Source organism: Podarcis gaigeae (assembly GCF_964106915.1).
Source record: "Podarcis gaigeae genome assembly, chromosome: 7".
Taxonomy (NCBI): Eukaryota; Metazoa; Chordata; class Lepidosauria; order Squamata; family Lacertidae; genus Podarcis; species Podarcis gaigeae.
In genome coordinates this window covers 47,709,082-47,728,858 of record NC_139683.1, presented here as the reverse complement: position 1 = coordinate 47,728,858, position 19,777 = coordinate 47,709,082, and the positions used below count along the sequence as shown (strand labels likewise).

Here is a 19,777-nt window from a genome sequence, read left to right as displayed (position 1 = left end):
CATACTCCCAGTTAAATGTATTTAGGATGTCAGTCCTAATCATGATCTTAATAACCACTGAATTGAACTGGAGCGCTATAGTGGAAGTAAAATTGATACATCAGGATAAAGAGACAACCTATCCTGAAAAGAAACTGCTACAAGTTTATTTTTCTAGTTTCCACTTGACAGTGTGTCTGGCAGCATGGTTGCAACCTAATGTGGTCATTATCCTGGTAATAGCAATGGTCCATGGGTAGAAACAGCACGTCACCTTAAATACATTTTGGCATGGGGGAAAATAAATGTTTTGTCGTTAATTATATTAATGCCGCCAACACTCATATCACTTTGTTTTTGAACTAGCTCCTCATGAGGCCAGTGGATGATTTATAAAACTATCTGTTATTGCAGGAAGTGTCTGCCATGTTGTAAGCTAACTTTGAGCGGACCTTAACTGCTGCTGTAGTCTAATGTTATAGGAAAAGAGGGTGGAGACACAGAAGTCTCTAGAATTGTAGCAATGGAGTCCCTATTGCTGCTTTGACCATGACATCACTTTGGCTCAAGGAAATGAGGGTGGGGCAGTGAGACAGCCTGTCTGAGCCATATTTTATCATAATACATAATGCTGAATAGATGTGACTACTGTTTCCCTGTTGGACATTCATTTGAAGGAGGGGCTAGGAGAGATGAATGCGGAGTTTGTGCTTGCATATGTGTTTGCAAATAAAACAAGCTGAGTTGAAGGCAAGGTTCATTGCCCATGTACTTACAATTTTATTCCCCAAATTATAATTATGAAAATTTCATTGTTTGTTAAGGAGTGTGGATTGGTAATGGGTTGAGTCAGCAAAGCTGTGCTTTAAGAATAGATGTGCAGCAACATACATTAATGTATCCACGACATTATTAAGATGAGAAGGTTGTCTGTGAAGACCATTGATGAGACAAAATGCACTTACAAGATTATATGGTTCAGGAGAATGCACTACTGTATTATAAGTAAATAAGAAGTGCTGAGACAGGAAGAAATTAGAGTATGTTTCAAATTCTGGTTGTGTTGTAACAGAAGTTTTATCCAAGCTGTGTGTGTCTGTGTGGTTAAAAATTATTATGTTTCTTAATATTTTCTATATTTTTGTTGGAAGCAGCCCGGACTGGCTGGGGGAACCCAGTCAGATGGCAGGGGTATAAGAAATTATTATTATTATTAGTAGTATTAATATTATTATTATTAGTAGTAGTAGTAATGAATCAGTTGTTTTTGAAATACATTGCAGATTTTGTTGTGCAACAACTCCAGTTAAATCAAGTGAACTCATGTCAATATGATTTCATGTGTAGGCGATCAGGCCATTGCCTTAAGTTTAACAAAAGAGAGAAATAATTCCGTCTAATTGTTTCTGAAAGTAATCATGAACAAGTAAAGCAAGATGCCATGTGGCTGCACACATAAATTATTTTATTCTTCTACAACCAGAAACAAACATACAACTTTGTAAATATGATTACATTCCATCTGTGTCTAGAACTGGGATACACTTATTTCACCAGAATGTATTACCTGTAGATGGATGGATTGCTTTTACCCAGCAATCGAAATTCACCAGGCACATTTTGCACCTGCCTATTGACCACTTGCAACCAAGTGAAGATGCCTGGGTGCTGGGATGGTTCCTGACATCTCCACCACCTGGAAGTGCATGCCTGGGATCTTGCTTGTTTGCACATACCAACAGCATATCCTGTAGAATGTTATCCATACTATTTTATCTGTACAATCAGAACAGATTTCAGGAACCCAAAAGTCTTTTGAGCCCTGTCACCCAAAAATGGCAACTAGATATTCCATTTTGATGACTGTAACCCTGCTTTAAGGAGCCATTTGACACCTAGTGTGCATATATATATGTGTGTGTGTGTGAGTTTTTAACACTGCATTCACCAAAGAAATACAAGTTGTAAAAACATCCAAGAAATGTATGCTAGGAGGGATGTTGAGAGAAATGCTAACTAAAATTAATTTCTATAACAGGCAGCTCATGATTGCTCCTCTCCAGACTTTAGATTTTTAGTAGTTAAGTTAAACATGCCTACTATTGTTAAAATTATATAAAATATGTTTCATTAACTTTTTAACCTTTTACTTATCCAGTAAAATGGTGATAGAATTATTTATGAAATATGTTTAATGTCTTCCTATCTTTAGACTAATTTTTGATAAATATGAGGTCTGATTTCACAAAGCTTGTAACCAAAATAAATCTTACTGAATTTATTTCTTCATTCAATGAACAAAATAACTGGTATCGCAAGATATTGGGTATTCCTGTGGTCCAAAGACATAAAACTTAACACAGCATTTTTTTCTTTGTTTGTGGACATAAGGTCTGAAGATGACCTTTGTGGTTATTATTGGTAAAAAAAAACAAAAAACTTGCTGTTTTCTGTAGTCCTCCAAGAGGACAAACAGAGTAGAGTGTAGGAAGGGAGAGTATGTCACATCTTAATAGCTTCCGCAAGGGGGATTCGGCAGGCTTTTTGTTCTGTCTCCTACCATGTTGTCACTATAGGCATGGGGGCAGAGGGACCTCTAGAGAAATGTAATCTGTTGGATTTCTGAGAAACTAAAATTTAGTTGTCTCAAGATACTTTGTCTCTGACCATTCAGTGTCTCCTTACAAATTACATATAGTTTCAGCAAAGTTTATAATTTAACTTTGTGTGTACTAACAAAATCAGATTGATCCTGAGTCTACCCTGTCTCTTGAGGTTTGCAAATACAGTGGTACCTCGGGTTACATACGCTTCAGGTTACAGACTCCGCTAACCCAGAAATAGTGCTTCAGGTTAAGAACTTTGCTTTAGGATGAGAACAGAAATCGTGCTCCGGCGGCGCAGCGGCAGCGGGAGGCCTCATTAGCTAAAGTGGTGCTTCAGGTTAAGAACAGTTTCAGGTTAAGTACGGACCTCTGGAACGAATTAAGTACTTAACCTGAGGTACCACTGTATGTGTAATCCTATGCATATTTGTTGGGAAGTAAATCCCATTGACCTCAAAGGCACATCCAACTGAATAGCAATGAATAGGCTTGCACTGATCCAGCAAAAGTGTTGGACAAGATTTCTAGTTATAGATTGAAGTTGTATTTGATCTGAGATTTGAGATGAATATACAACTTGGCGTCTTGAGAAATATGAAATCTCCTAACCAACCACATGAAATATCAACAAAATATATAGCATGACCGACAGCATCTGAAAGAAAACTAGTTTTGGTATCACCATGGTTTCTCCCAGGCCTTGCTATGTATAAAGTGAAATGAGATGAACAACCTGTCTTTTAGGTTTGAGAATCCCACATCAAAAGTAATATAGATGCTAATGGGATTGGCAACCATGGATGCATACAGAAAGATATGGCAGGGAGGACAATGAGAAATGTAAAACAAAATGGTAACATTTGCAGGCGTCATCTATATACACTTACTGCAAGTAGGCCTCACTGACTGCTGTGAGACTTGTTTCCAAGCAAATCCATATAGGATTGCATCTTAAAGCTGCAATCTTAAGCACATTTATTAAGGAGCAAGTAACAGTGAAGTTAGATTTTTTTTAAAAAAAAAAACACAACCTTAATATCACACTGTAAAACTAAAATATGTGTATCTGCTCTGTGGTAAAGTTTCTATGATGATTACAAATTTAAACTAGAATGTAGTATTCTCCACAGAAGATAAATCATGTAAAATCTGTTCCCAGGTGTGTATTGTACATATGTTAGGGGGAATGTGAGCTGAACAGCTAATGCACATAACAACTGGCCATTGTGTACGTTCACAGTTTGTGGAGAATGTGCACATATGTCCATGAAGAAAGAATTGTACTCATTTCCCAGTCAGTATGCATATTTTCCAAGAGGCTTTGACCAATGTGTATATCTTCCCAACTGCAGGCTGCTTGCAGCTTGCAGGCAATGATTTGCCCAGTTTTCAACTAGGGATAGAAATCAAGGGCATGTATGCATAATTTCTGGAGAACAGGCACTATTGCCCAGAGAATGTAAAAATGTAGCTGAGATAGGCACATGCCCCAACTTCTGTTGGGGCATTTGCACAATGGCAAGAGAATTCATAAAAGGTTGTTGAGATATTAACAATGCCCAAGGCCTGTTGGAGAATATGTATATTAACTAAGAAATTAGTAGAATGCATATTCTTCATGAGCTGTAGCAAATTTGTACAATGGCCAATAGTTATGCTCATTAGCAGCTCCTGTATATGTGTGTGTGTGTGTGTGTGAGAGAGAGAGAGAGAGAGAGAGAGAGAGTGTGTATTTGTGTATGTATGTAATTGGTAAGGCAGGTTAAATTCTTTGGTTGATATCCAACTAAGTCATACTGAGAGTAGACTCACTGAAATCAGTGGGTCTCTTCTTGGTATGACAAGTGTTGGATGTATAGCCTATTAGGAGCTGTTTTTCCCCCCGAGCAGATTTCTTTTGTCACAGGGAAACCAAAGGAAAGGTAATGTTACTAGTTCAGATTTATATTGAAATAAAAAAATGTATTTTTGGTCTGACTTCTTCATCTTTCCCATGGATTTTTCTGTTGTAACCTTTTCAAACAAGATCTTTACAGCACATGGAAGCATGTTGGGGGTGTCCATTTTTATTGCGCTCTTAGCTTCTCAAACACATATTACGAAACCCTTTGCAAATTGAAACTGAAGTATTGAAACATTGCTTAGCTAGGTTGGCATTCAGTTGACCTTTTCCCTCAAACACTGGATGTTAGGAGATTTTTAAAAACTGGATGAGCAGGTAATTTTGAATGGGGGCAAAAGGAGGTATGAGAGACACTTATAAGTTCCTTTTATCTATTTATATAGATTTGTTCTTGCCTGGATGGTCAAGGATTAGCAGTGGTAGAAGTATGCTTCTCTGAACTGCATCATTTGTGCGATAACAGAAATATAGTTCATGTCAGAACACTTATTAAAAAGAATCTGCTATTCATCTGTGGTAGCTCTGAATTCTATTATATATGGTGGGAGAAGCATGACTCTGTTTAGTTTTGGTTTAGGCCTAAATAAAGCCTAGATTAAAGCCTAAAGAGAGCAATTTTCTCACTTTGTAAAATATAACAACACAGCTCAGGACATCAGAGTAGGAGGAACATCTGTGGCTTGAATCCTGTTGTGCAGATGCCGTTAGTTTAGTACCAAAGAAGTGTCTAGCAATACCCAGTATGGGCCAGTGACATCATTAGGGCCATGCTGGTTGCTGCGGACCACTCCATGGGTGCTATGTCATAGCATTAGCCCATTTCCTTAATGTATCGCTACACAAAGGGCCTCGTTTATCCTTCAGTGAGTGGATTTCAACACACACTGTGTCAAACACCATTGCACCATGGAGATAATTGTGTGCAGGGGTGCCATCTTACAGAAAATAGGAGGGGCAGGTAAGCCCCACCCCACATAATTGATCACAATATGTGGTGCGCGCACACCACTTATCAAATTTGGGGACCCCAGAGCCCCCGTAAATATTTTATTTGGGGTCTGAAGGCATGTCAGGCCCTGGCCAAAATCCAAGCTCTTTCCTCCAGTGTATAAAGCTCTACTTTCAGACATGGATTGTTTTTGTTAGCACCATGTCCAACTCAGGATCGGTACCTGGTGATTGAATTCATGCCTATATAAGCAGTTGAAGCCAAAACCTGTGTTAGTCAGAATATGAGTAGTTTCCAATTTTAATGGTACTTCTGAACAGTAAGTCCTTTTGAAATTATGGTTCTGTTTCTCATCCTCTTCTGTGGAATCTCTAATGCACAAGAGCCTATAAATATCATATACAGTGGTACCTGCATTGAAGAGATGCATGATAAAAATAGATGATGGGAGAGAGGAGAAAAAAGAAAGCAGTGAGTGATATAACCACTCAAGGTCATTTAGCAGTGCAACCCAAGAAGAGAAATAATATTCTGCTGTTCCCAATACTGACGTTTTGTGTGCAAATAAATTTTATTACATGTACTGCATTTCTCCAGCTGTTTAGATATAATTTCAAGAAGATAAATATATTTTTAAATAAAAAGAAATTATAAATGTGAGATATAGAATAGAGATGTTAAAATATAGTTTAAAATTCTTGTTATATCTAATTTTAACTTTAAGAACTTGAGCTTGTTTTCCCCTCTTCTCTCTCATTCTATTTTTTCTTTATGTGTGATGTCTTTTTAGGTTAAAACAAAAGAAATTCCTTCCAGTAGCACCTTAAAGACCAACTAAGTTAGTTCTTGGTATGAGCTTTCGTGTGCATGCACACTTCTTCAATGAAGAAGTGTGCATGCACACGAGAGCTCATACCAAGAACTAACTTAGTTGGTCTTTAAGGTGCTACTGGAAGGAATTTCTTTTGTTTTGACTATGGCAGACCAACACGGCTACCTATCTGCAACTGGTCTTTTTAGGTTGTAAGCCTGAGGACAGGCACTATTTTAATACTGATTTTTGTAGGCTCTCTAAGAGATTTTTTGACTAAAGCGTGACTATAAATTAGAATGTGAACAGTTACAGAGGAGGTCAAACAGATAACAGGAGGTGTGGACCTGCTAATGTAACAAATAGTGATTGTTTCTTCAGCTTAGCAGAGAGTTGACTGAAAAGAGAATATAATAGCACTAGCAGATAAGATCAGTAATAGTGTGTGGAAAGATAGCTCTTGCCTCATGGTGTCTCACACTGCAAGAGCCAGGATTTAGCTAATTGCTTTAAAATTGAAGGGCAATCAGTTTGAAGTGAACAAGAAGTAGCATGCTTTCACATAAGGGTTGATGTAAGAAGTGTGTTCACTTTCAATTTTGCAGTAATATAAATGTATTCAGTCGGTAGAGCATGAGACATTTAATTTAAGGGTCATGGGTTTAAGCCCCATGTTGGACAAAAGATTCCTGCATTGCACACTGCTGGACTAGATGACCCTCATGGTCTCTTTCAATTCTGCAATCCTATGATTCTGTTCAAAATAGGACCATTACATGCATGTGTGGTAGAAATAACCAGGTTGGATATCAGGAAGAATTGTACATTAAATATTATATGAGTACTTCCACACTTGTATCTGTTTGGTTAAGATGTGTAAAAGCTGGAGAAAAGCTACCAAGCATAAAGTCTTCATTCTGCGTGTTCTTTATGATAACTTAGGACTTTGATAATCTGTATGCAGTACATGTTTATTTTATGTGGTCTGCCCTTGGACCTGGCCTGGAAGCTCCAGCTGGTGCATAAGTCAGTGTCTAGGCTGCTGAGGGGCCAGAGCTTCAACATTATGGACCTCTGATAAAAGGTCTGCACTGCAGGCCCATATGATACTGGGTCAGGTTCAAAGCTCATGTGTTGATATACAAAGTCCTGAACCACTTGGATCCAGGATAACCTAAGGACTGCCTGGGTCTTTATATCTCAGCTTAGTTACTGAGATCATCTGGATGGACACTGATGGTTGTTCCCTTAGATACGGAGGCCCGACTGGCCTCCAATAGAAGTTGGGGATTTGGTGTCACTCGTCCATGCTGTGGAACACTCTTGCTGCAGTGGTTCAACAGACACCCTTGCTTTTGACTTTCAGGCATCTCTTGAAGACCTTTTTATGCAGACAGGTCTAAGCAGTTGGTTAAAATATTCTCGATTTTAATTATTATTTTGCACTGTTTTTAAAGGGTGTTTTATGATTTGTATACATGTTATTGTACATCACCCTGATATTTTCTGAGATGGCAGTATATAAATAATTTTATAAATAAATACAAATATTTACATTTCATCTCTTCAGTAGCACTTCTTTTTTGGTCACCTACTTGGTTATCCACTGTCCTCCCCACCCCCCACCCCCCACCCCCAATCCAGTATTGCTGCTCAGGAAACAATCTGCTTTTTCTGATATCAAAGCAATGTCAGAGAGTCAACTGACATCAAGTGCCCTGTGAAAAGGAAGAAGGCAGTGCGGGAGTTAGACAAAGGGAGCATCAGGGCTGACCATCATAAGAGCTAATGTTTAGCAACTGCCCTGTAGGAAGGAATATTTAAAGCTGGTTTCTGTTTCAGGAGGCATGGTTGTTTTGTTTCTTGAGCATGTGTTGTGTTGTGTTTTATAAATGCTTGATAGCCACTTTGGGGACTCCAGTTGAAAAGTGAGATATAAATCTACTAAATAAATGAAATAATTTGGAATTTTGTGCGTGCACACATCTACTATTGTTGTAGGTAACACATTTTCATTCGTTTGTGCCCCTAAATTACACAGATAGCAGCAAATTATAATGGGTTACAGAATGTTTCTTAAGTAGCAGTAAGGTTTTTGTGGTGGTGGGGATCAGTGAACAATGCAAAGTCTTTTGCTAAATTATCAAAAAGTATGAAAATAGTAATGGCAATAATATAATATAATATATATGTTGTCCTCTAAAATGGGTAAATAGGTGGAGAAAGTGTTATCAGGAAAGAGCTCACTCATGGACTCATGGACTATAGAGCAGTTTCTCCAGGGGGCCAGTAAAAATCCCATCACTTGAATCATTTACAAGTTGACCGAGTATTCAGTGGTACAATGGAGAATGCAAGTTTAAAATGTTGGGGGATGGACAAGATGACCTAATTTCCCCCCTCTGGTTTTATGATTTATTAAAGAGTTTTGTAGCCTCTTTGCTAGGGGCTGACTAAATGGAATTTGAAACATGGCAATTATAAGGGCCTTTTAGTTTGGTGCCAGCACATTGCTGTTTTTTATTACTTTGTTGGAGCAGCAGTGTGAGCAATGTGAATAATTCTTTCTACTGCAACAGACTGAGAGTGCAGAATAGAGAACAGGATTTCCAGTTCTTTTGAACTTAATGGTTTAGATTCTGTGTGTAGGTCACTAAATCTGTTTTGTCAGAAATGATGAAAATAAGCTTTAGTAAAGAAGATTGGCACAATCCAACAATTGTTGATCCAGAGCACTACAACTTGCATCTAAAATTTAGTAAACTTTAACATTTGTATTTCTCTATCTTGTTGAAGTTTTTATGATAGTTTACTATTTTTGCTGACTTTGTAATAAAACTATAGATATTTATTTGAGCAACTGTAATATATAATGTCAAGAATTATAAGTTATAAACATGCCATACACCAATATTCAGGGTTACAACCAAGACAAAAACCATGGAACCCTATATAGCATGATTTATACGAACACAGAGCAAACCTGTGCTTCTCAAATTTTATTTTTTAAAAAAAATGGAATGCAATTTTAGCATGCCATTGTGGTAAACTGAAAGATTTTATTGCATTTTTATATCATAAAAGTAGAGCTGGAAGCATAATCATTTCTAAGTTTAATGGGTTGAGCCTACTAAATATAAGCATTTCAGAAACTTGAGTACCAGGAGTTATCTTGAGATCAGGCATTTGCTATAGTAGAGCACAAGGAATACGGAATTTGGCTTTGTAGAGTCTAAATCTTGTTGGACTCCCAACTCCCATCAGTTGCACTACCACATCTAGATTCAATGATAGAGATGAATGCCATCTGTAGCACTAAAAAAAAAAAGTTTGTTTCTCTTGTCAGCACTGGAAAAAGTTATAAAAGCTGTAGTTGCTTCAGTCTAAGCCAAGGAAGTAATACAACCTTTTGAAATGTTCATGTACACTGTGTATCTCCAAGTGTACTCTTCTCCATTTCCCTTTACTATCCATACACTGTTAATTATTGTTGCAGATCAGAGAAGTTTGATAAAACTTTTACCCACATTATCATTCAAAAGGAGACAGGCAGCATAAATGAGTGACATTGGAATGGTCTCAGTGGCATTTTTAATACATTCTGTTGAAAGATTTGAAGGAACGACTGAGTTCTTGTTAACAAACGATATTCAAATTCTTGTATTGGCTGTAGTGACTTCATGCAAATCTGGTAGTATGTGCAAGTCCCAGTAATGCTAGTTGAAGCAAGTAAAAGGCCCTTTTAAAATTTTTAGTCATGTTGATACAACAACAGATAATGATATCTGGGAAACTACTGGGAGCTACAATTGTATAGAGATATAGTTGTGTGATATGAAATAATAAATATGACAACAGGATGTGAGAGGAACTTATGCATGAATTGCTGTTGTAAGAACAACTTTGACTAGAAGTAAATTTTTAGAAAGTATCAGAACAATATACTCTCCTTTTATTGGGGGGGGATACATTTTTAAGAGCATTTATATATTCTTGGCTGTAAATTGTGTTCAGTTAATGACATTGTAATTTGCACACAGCTGGTTCAAGGAGCCTATTTGTTCCTGCATCAAGTACAGCTCTGTCAAAGTGGTATTGTTGCCCATTCTTGTGTTAAGTTCCTACTTATTTTTATTTTCTCTTTAATTATCTCTTATGCAGAAGAAATTGTTATCCTCAGCTCCTTATTGTTCTTAGAAACATCACTGTTGCTGCACAGCAGAAATTGTACTGCTCTCCTCCATTTTATTGTTTTTCTTTCATCAGGTCTTCACACACACACTGAGGCCCCCCAATATTAAAAATAAAAACAACCAAAAGGAGTTGTTTGTTTATATAATCAGCTAATCTGAATGAACATGTTCATCATGGTCTAATCTTGTGCCATCAGAAATGGTATATATTTTTATTAATGTGCATGAACATTTTCCAGTCTGAACTATGACCAAATCTACAACAGCTAACAAAAAATTATATATTTTACCAAATAACTTCTTTTACTTGCTTAAATTTTCAGCTGCAAACATTTCACACAAGCTTACCTTTTTAAACATCTGCAATGGACGTGCCATCCTAAACAGCAGTTGCTGTAGTGTGCCATTTCTCTTTCCTCAAGCCTGCGGCATGGTGTTAATTAGAGAAAGGGTGAAGTAGTGTTTTCCATAGCCTGTCCTTTGATGTAGGGATGTCTCACATTTTATGTTATGGATGTGTCATGCTGAACCTGGGATATAGCCCAGCTATAGCTATAGCTGCACTTCCTTAATGCAAAATCTCAGTTAGAATCCCTTACATTTCTAACTCTCATCCAGTGATATATACCGGTATATATATGCCTTTATACCACTTGGTAAAGGTTTTGCTTAAGCAGCTGTTGGTAAACCTGCTGATAACCACCTTCTTTCTTAGCCTAGCATGTTTATAATTGGGAAGTTAAGTATCTTGTAAACTCATAAAATAAACAACAGATCAGTCGTTTTGAAGTAAAATCACTGCAGATCTGAATATAAGTTTTGCCAGGGCTGTTTAGTTATTAAGCATACAAAATGGAGATGGCCTTTAAAAAAGAAAATAGCATAATCTACACATGGGTCGATTAGCAGTGTTAAATCCAGTGGATGGAATCCAGCTGGTGCCCTTACATTTACAGAAGAGTTTTGATCCATCAAACACCTCCACTAATGAAAGAGGAGGGAGTGCCAGTTTGTTCTTCACCTTGAAGCTCTGACAATACGTTCTACCCTGTTTTGGAGGGTCCCCCAAACTCCTCAGAGCTGCTTTTGGAAGGGGATTGCTGGCAAAACCCTGACCTTGCCTCCTCCGTTAGCAAAGGCATCAACTTGATCAAAATCATCTCCATGAGTGAAAGAAGACCAGCTTGATGCCACCATTTAAATTTATACTTTGGCATCTTCCCTTGTTTAAACAGAAGACTGTTTCAGAAAAGGAGAATATCTCAGTTTAAACTGTTAATCACTTCCAACATGAAATCTCGGGTATCCGGAGTACTTGCTTTTTATCTCTGCTGTGCAGTTCAAAATGGACAGCCAAGGCATGTTGTCACTTTAAATATTTTGAGGGTGACAAAAAGGGTAAGTGACCTAGAATGCTGCTGTTGTCAGGAGGCTAAGCAATTCATTTGGGGCAGTGCTTTATTGAGATGGCTGGTGGGCACTTGCCAGTTTTCCTTTGAATGGAGTTCATAAAGGTATTCCCACACAAGTGACACTGACACAAAACCCCACACATATACTAAGTAGAATAGAAGCATTGCCACCCCACTCACCATGCCCCCCTCCACCTCTTTCCCTCTTTTCTTCCTAATGTAACACTAAGGTCTCAACAAATGAAACTGATCTGTAGAAAATGTAACTTGAAAAAAGAGACATTGTGCATACTTTAGTAAACCAAGTAATCATTAGTAACAATATATTTAAAATAACAATAAAAAATTGATGTATTTATTGTAGCAGTACTACTTTATGTAGTGGGAGAAGTGCCTTTGATTTCCTTTTTGAAAATTGGTTATATTTTGATTCAGAATGAATCATAGGATTTGCTTGTATGTAGAAGTTTAATCCCTGTTTAATAAACACTTTGGGAGTGTGTATGATGCAACACAATGTTGGCTTTTGGGGAAGAAGTTCATTTGCAAGGCCAGGTTGCATGTTTTGAAGATGCTGAGAGAAATTAGATGAGATGTTCAGGGACATTTCAGATGAGCTCCACTGAAATACTTGGGGTGTAACTTGATGATAGGGTTGTTAGGCTTCAAGCTGAAGAAGTTTCATATATATATATATATATATGAAACAAGGGTTTTGTTCAGTTAGAGTCTGGGAAAGTTAAGCTAAGGGGTAACAATCATAGTTAGGCAACAATCATAGCTTAATGGCAATTTTAAAAACCAAAGTAGCAGAAACACAATTAAATGAGAGATGTATTATTTACATGCCATAAATGTCAAATCTTTAAAAGGAATGAATACATGCACAGACATACTCTTCAAAAAATTAAGAAGGTACTAGGAAATTATTGCTATCCAATTAACGAAAATTCTGATCTTCCTTCAGACAGGGAGGTGCAGCACATACACCCCAGCAACAACTAGAACCAGGATTTTGTTGCTGGGGTGTATGTGCTGCACCTCCCTGTCTGAAGGAAGATCAGAATTTTCGTTAATTGGATAGCAATAATTTCCTAGTACCTTCTTAATTTTTTGAAGAGTATGTCTGTGTATGTATTCATTCCTTTTAAAGATTTGACATTTATGGCATGTAAATAATACATCTCTCATTTAATTGTGTTTCTGCTACTTTGGTTTTTAAAATTGCCATTAAGCTATGATTGTTGCCTAACTATGATTGTTACCCCTTAGCTTAACTTTCCCAGACTCTAACTGAACAAAACCCTTCCTCTGATATTAACATTGCATCCATGCATTCAGATTTTTCAACTCTCACTAAGTAGTTCTGAACATGAAACAGGTAGCACTTTTGAAAATGCTGCCCTATCATGTCAGAATGTAATGTTAGGGAATGTGAAGCACTTAGTACATGACATAGATTGGAAGAAATAGAATGAACCATGACATTGTGAAAAAAGTTTCTTCGGATTCATCCTTGGAGTAGCAAAGAGGGAATGTTTTAAAAGCAAATGATCCATTTGGGTTCTGTCTAGCAGTGCAGCAGCTGGAAAGTTTAATTATAGGCTAGGAAGCCCTACTGGGATTAAGGAAAGTGTTAGCAGAAGGGGTGAATATTAATGACAGCTGTTTGCCGCAGGACCCAAGAGGCAAAAAGAATATGTGTGTGGTGTGTGACTAAAGTGTAATGTCCAGCATATGTGCCTTAAGCATTATAAAACCCCAGGGCATTTCTGAAATTATGGAGCATGTTTATATGAATGATTTTCAGAGCTTAAATGTATGTTCAGCAGAGCCAAATTCAGTGTGTATTTATTTACAACCAGTATTTTGTTCAAGACAAAACTACGCCCTAGCACCAGTAAATGACTCCCCAAAAGATATAACTTGCATTGTGCCATAGTGAATAACCTCATTATGCTTGCATCTCTGAGGAGCAGTCCAAATGACAATTGCCCTGAATAACTTTATAACTTGGGAGTTATAAATCCGAGGGCCACATTGCCTCATGGGGATCTACCAGGGGCCACATTCCACTTTCAGTGGGGCCAGGGAAAAAATGGGCAGGGATATTTCTCTTACTTGTATGGTAGACTAAATTTCATTCATGCAGAAGCCAGAGATACAACTAACACAGAAACACCACTTTCCCGTTTCCTCTCAGGTCAACAAGAGACATTATCACAGTTCCGGGACAAGTTCCAGCTAGGCAGAAAATGCAAGGAGGATGCAGAGCAGGACCAGTGAGGGGACATGGCCTAGTGAGAGTCTTGAGGGCAAGAGAAAGAAGCCTGGAGGACTGCATACATTAAATTAAAATTAAATATTGTTAAGCATCAGTTTTTGCTCTCCCGATGATATTTTGAGGCATATCACCATGTCTCAAAGTCCAAGAACTCTTGACTCAATTCCATGTTTCAAGTTAAGGCTCAATTGTTTTAAGTGAGTTACTGCTGGCTTTGAAGTCCAGTGAAACTTTCCTCAACATGCCAGGACAAAAGGTACTTGCACCTCTGTCTTTTTAAGTGCTAGTGTTCTTTGGTAAAGTCTTTGGTATGACAAAGAAAGCACTTCACAAAGTACTTAAAATTCAGGACAAGGATTCACCAGAGGGGTTTCCTAAGGTCGGAATGAACCAAGACCAAACAAAATGTGGCAAAGAGGTTCTACCCTTTTCTAGTAAGGAATCAACTAATCATGTTCAAAGTTAGAAAAACATATATCTTGAAACAATTAATTGAAGTTAATAAGCAGATCTTGTTGGTTCTCTCTTTAGGGTTGCAGCTAAAACAGGTTTTCTAGCAATGGTATGCTAAATTGTAAAATGTGGAGTCAGGATGGTGTGTGTGTGTGTGTGTGTGTGTGTGTGTGTGTGTGTGTGTGTGTTGTTTGCTTCCTTGCTCAGATTACTGTGTTTTCTTCCATTTCTCCTAATCCTGTTAAAAACACCATTACGGGAAAACCTGTTCTAGCTGTAACTCTAGCATACAGGCTTTGAATGATAGTTTGCTCAGGAATCCTGCTCCCGTCCCTGAAACATTCTTCCACAGCACCAGTGAGCTCATAATCATGCCGATCCAGAATAATAACTACTTAGGACAGCATGAGTGAACTTCCATGCAAGCACCAGAGCATCCTTTGTGTCTATCTTTTGTCTGGAAACTGGTGTTTCAGCTAACTAGAACAGTTTTACATGACTTTGTGTTGAGCCATTTTCTGGGTTGTTGCCCAGATGAGGTACCCACGGTAATTATGGCAGAGCAACTGTGGCCAAATCGGCACAGCAGATGAAGGAAGTGTGGGAAAGGGGTTGCCTTTCACAAATATTATCCAAGTCAGGTAGGTTAATATTTTGGTTTGTACATACAGGTAGGCTCCTTCGGGAGGAAGGATGAGTTATAAATTGAAACAACAACAATAATAAATAACGTGCTTAGAAATTGTCCAATTTCTGTGGATTTAAGATTTTTATGTGCTCGGTAGTTATCTATGAGCAAGGACATCTGTTTTATATGCACGAGTTCCTAGGTTCAATACCTGGTTCAATACCTCTAGGAAGCAGCTGTGGTACATTTCCAGGTTTGGTTACTGGTACCTTTGGGTGGAGTGGAAAACTACCCAATCCTGTCCGAAACATGAAATGCTGCAGGTAGTCATCGGTACTGGACTAGATGAACTAATGGTCTGACTTGGTAGCTTTCCTATGTTCCTAATTTGTTACTGTTGTAAGCCATTATCTGCTTAATACTTTTTTACACCGCCCCCCACCCAAGTTTAAAAAAGAATGCTGAATTGCTATAATAGTGTTGCTGTTAATTTATGTCAATGTAGATAACCTCTGCGTACGCGAAGTTGTTCAGCTTGAATCGCCACACTTTTGTCTGTAAATCCCACTCAAACTCTGTTGTGGGATCAGACAAGCAGTATAAGTGGCTCTTGCACTCAGAATGGAGAAATTGGTTGCACGTCGTGTTTTAATTAAGAGGCACCAATAGAAATGAAAAGAGTGAGTTACTAGAATAGAAACAACTATCTGATGGGTTCTGCTCTGCAATTACTGTCGTCTTCATTTCATTATTCGACTTTTCATGCATGTATTTACAAAAACTTCCCAAAAGATGTAATTATCTTCTAGAAATACCCTGTTTCTTTTGTGCCGTGAGTGATTATTAATTTTCATGTACATATGTTGCCAGAAGTGACAAGCTGGCAGAAGCAGTTCCTTTTAATGTACTTGATTCCAGTGGAGACCAATAGATTGCATAGATACAACTATAATTTGCTTGTCTAATGGACATGAACTTACTCTCAACCTATTAATAAATTATGCAACTGCTAGCCTTGCATCGGAGATCCCCTCATATACCACAAGCTTCTGAAGTCAAGACAAAAATGGAAATGGTTTAGATTTTGTTTGTATTAGCAGTGTTTAACATTTATAGTGCTATCTATCTATGCATTCATATGACAGTAGTGCTACTATTATACCCATCATTACTCAGGATCTGACCCATGAATTGAAGACGAGTCTATTATCAAGAGTTTAATATTTTTTATCCCAAACAATTACAAAGTTTAAACGAAAGCAAGCAGACATCAAGAATCATATTGTAGTGTGTGTACTAAATTGGAACATAAATTAGGATAACCCAGTAGGTACAAAAAGGGATGATTTGTGGGGGAGGAGAGAATTCTTTAAACAGTTCTTTTGATGACTAAGAGTAAAAGTTAGGGTTTGTTTACTTTGCTTACTCCACTCAGTGTTCAGTTGAAACTGATTGTGGTAGCAGCTGCTAGTTCAATCTTGGAAACATCTGCAATTGATCAAGGTGCACCTGGAAGATGTTTTCAGGGTCAAGCTGTATGACTTTGAAGAGAGACTAGTGCTCATGGTTAAACTCAAAAGGATTTTTCCCCTTAATGTGGAAAATAACCTAAGATTTAATCTTCTGTTCAACCACTGTGATGGATGCTTGATGGCACAGAACATCTGTCTTTGTGCCCTACTTTTGCCTTTTACTCTTTGTTTGTATGTTACACCTAGCACAAAGAAGGATCACAAACTCCATTTTTAGGGGATCGTAGTTCATTTTTGGGAGAAAATGTTTGAGTAGTTGCAAATTTAAACTTAAGCCCTGATATTAATAAGAATGGCATTTACAATTTTGAAATGAAGGCTTCTATTCAAATGTCCATTTTTCGCAAATGGTTTCAATGATTTTTAAAAAGGGATTCCCAAAAAAACATAGACTAATCATATATAGGAAACAGCTGTTGTTATGCATTAATGTGGGCATGTGTGTTTTGAAGGTCTGCTTGCACTGTGTTTCTGTGGCCAGTATAAATTTTTAAAAAAATTCCCTCAATGTAGAGGGAATTGTTAAAAACCTCTCCCCCGTGTCATGGTTAAATATCAAGGCTGCCTTAATACATACTGTTTTTCTACTTGCTAGCAGGGTTTCCAACTTGAATACAATATGGGGAGGGGCATGTAAGCCCCACCCCACATAATCCATCACAAGATGTGGCAAATGCACAACTTTGGGGGGAGGCAGCCCCCTAAAATATTCAATGGGGGAGGGGACGACAAAAGGACCTTGCCCCTAGGAGTTGGAGCCTATTAGTATGCATATGTTAAGTTTAGGATAACCATTTTAAAAGTGTGAGGCAGTCTCATTCACATTTAGATGTTGAGCATAGAGAGACATTCACAGAAACATATCTACCTAGATGAGCAAAACTAAAATGCAATGCTTAAATAACCCCATTTGCATAAAGTAAGGGTATTTTTGTTTGTGCTGTAGTAGTCAATGTGTAGAACAAAGGAAAAAAAGTCTCTTGAAGACGCATCATTCTGGTTTCTGTTGGCATTTTACTGTTGATTATTTTAAAATAAACTGAATATATGACAGCACTAATGAGCATAATATGATCATGAACAGAAAATGGGTGTCGTGAGATCCTTAAATTCTTATAGTTAAAAACTATTGATTTGATTAAATATTAGTTGTGTTGCCTAAGATCTTTACAGAATTTACACCAGTGACCGAACGGCCATTAATGTAAATTGTGTTCGAATGTTTTTATTTTATATCGCTTTAAAAACAACACATAAAAGCAGTTGCCCATTGATTGTATGTTTTTTTTGCTTCTTGTTGCCTTTTTTATATTCTTGTATCACTGAACCATGTGGATATTTCTTGAAAATTTGGGTCCCATTTGCTATATTATTAAAATATAGACATTTTGCTTCCTGTTGCATGTTTTAGCACAGTTCAATATGATCCACATAGAAAAAACAGAATAGGATATTGAGGCATTCTAGACATCTTAGACTCATTTCAGGGGCTTGTGTTAGTAATGGGGAAAATGAAATATACAGGTAACCTCGTGCTGGCTAGGCAGGTGTGCAGATCTTGCATGCTTTTAATAAACTCACAAAATAATGCATTATATATCCTTGTCCCCTGGGAGGATTGCTACTGCCAGCCATGCTCTTCTCTAGGATACAGTAAGATGTAAGCAACTCAAGCATAATAAATATGAAATTTAAGAAACGTTAGTGATTTATAATTACCAGCTATGTAGTTGTCAGGTCACATTTTAGTTCAGGGGCAAAATCTTGATCATACACTGATGATATTTCTACATGTTCCATATTAGAGAAAAGACAGAGAATTACAGTACTTTGTGCATAGCTGGGACAAATTGTTGACGAACTTCTGTCTCAAACACATATTGTCTTTTAAAGCATTAAATTAATCAAGCTTTTAAATGGTGAATAATATGTGTGCATGCACCCCTTGTAAGCAAAGGCACTTCACAGCAACTGTAGAAGCAATAGGTTGTACTAATGATGTTTCTCCAGCAAAAAAGTGATGAGGCAATAAGCTGAACTATCCCAGTGAAGCCTTTACAGAAAGTGCACTGTAGTCATCAATCAGAGGGAAAAGAAGAAAGCAAATGCTCAGCAAGGAAATCAGAAGAAAAATACTTCTTTTCCAAAAAAAAAATAAAAAAATAGGTCAGAAAAGAAGATTAGACCTGAATTTTTTTTAAAAAAAGTGAGTCTATTGAGGATTGTAATGAGCCATTTTAGTGAACCCTTCTTTCCCCCTTAATTGCTTGATGAAATATTTATTGTTCATTTGTATTCAGTTTCCAGAGCTATCTGGCTATAATAATGCCTTTCACAAATACTCTTTTTTGCTTTTGGTATGGAGTGAAGTCAATAAGTTTATTATTGCTGTTTCCTTATAAAAGAAATGTTGCAATAAACCTCATGTGAGAATTTGCACCCCGTGTTTCCAGTTTCTTTTCCTTTGTTGTTTATTTGCAGGCTGCAATTTTTAGGCTACACCCCCCCCCCCCGGTGCACTTTTATCATTTAAAAAACCTGTTTTACTGTTTTATTATTTATATTTTAAATGTTTTTATTTTATTTTTTGTAAAGTGTGTAGAGGCGTTTGTTACAATCAAGTGATATATAAATTTTGTTAAATAAATACATCAAACCTATTTTCATAAACTTTTTAATGTACAATTTGCTCTGTAACTTCCATAGATAACTTTTGATACATTGGCACGTGTGAGCTTATATTTCATAGTAAATTTCAATAGGATTGCAAGAATGGATTTTGTTATTTTTACTAGGGCTGTTTTACTAGATTGTAATACTAGACTTTCATACCGTGGCCTGGTTCAGCCATCACATGATTAAACCATAGTTAAAATTTGTTATACTTTTAGTCCACCCTTCTGAAGATAGGCAACCCCATACAATATATTTAATTGGGAAGAGTTTGAGGTGGGCCATCTAAGTGATGATTTTGAGTCATTACTACAGTGACCCCATTTGATGATTAGTGAAGAACATCACAATGCG

General features: G+C 37.3%; 1 protein-coding gene across 17 annotated transcripts in view; it reads left to right on the top strand.

Annotated features, from left to right (window-relative positions):
- EPB41L3 (erythrocyte membrane protein band 4.1 like 3) overlaps positions 1 to 19,777 on the top strand; it is a 130,336-nt gene that overhangs the window by 48,355 nt on the left and 62,204 nt on the right. The gene's annotated exons all lie outside the window — the stretch shown is intronic.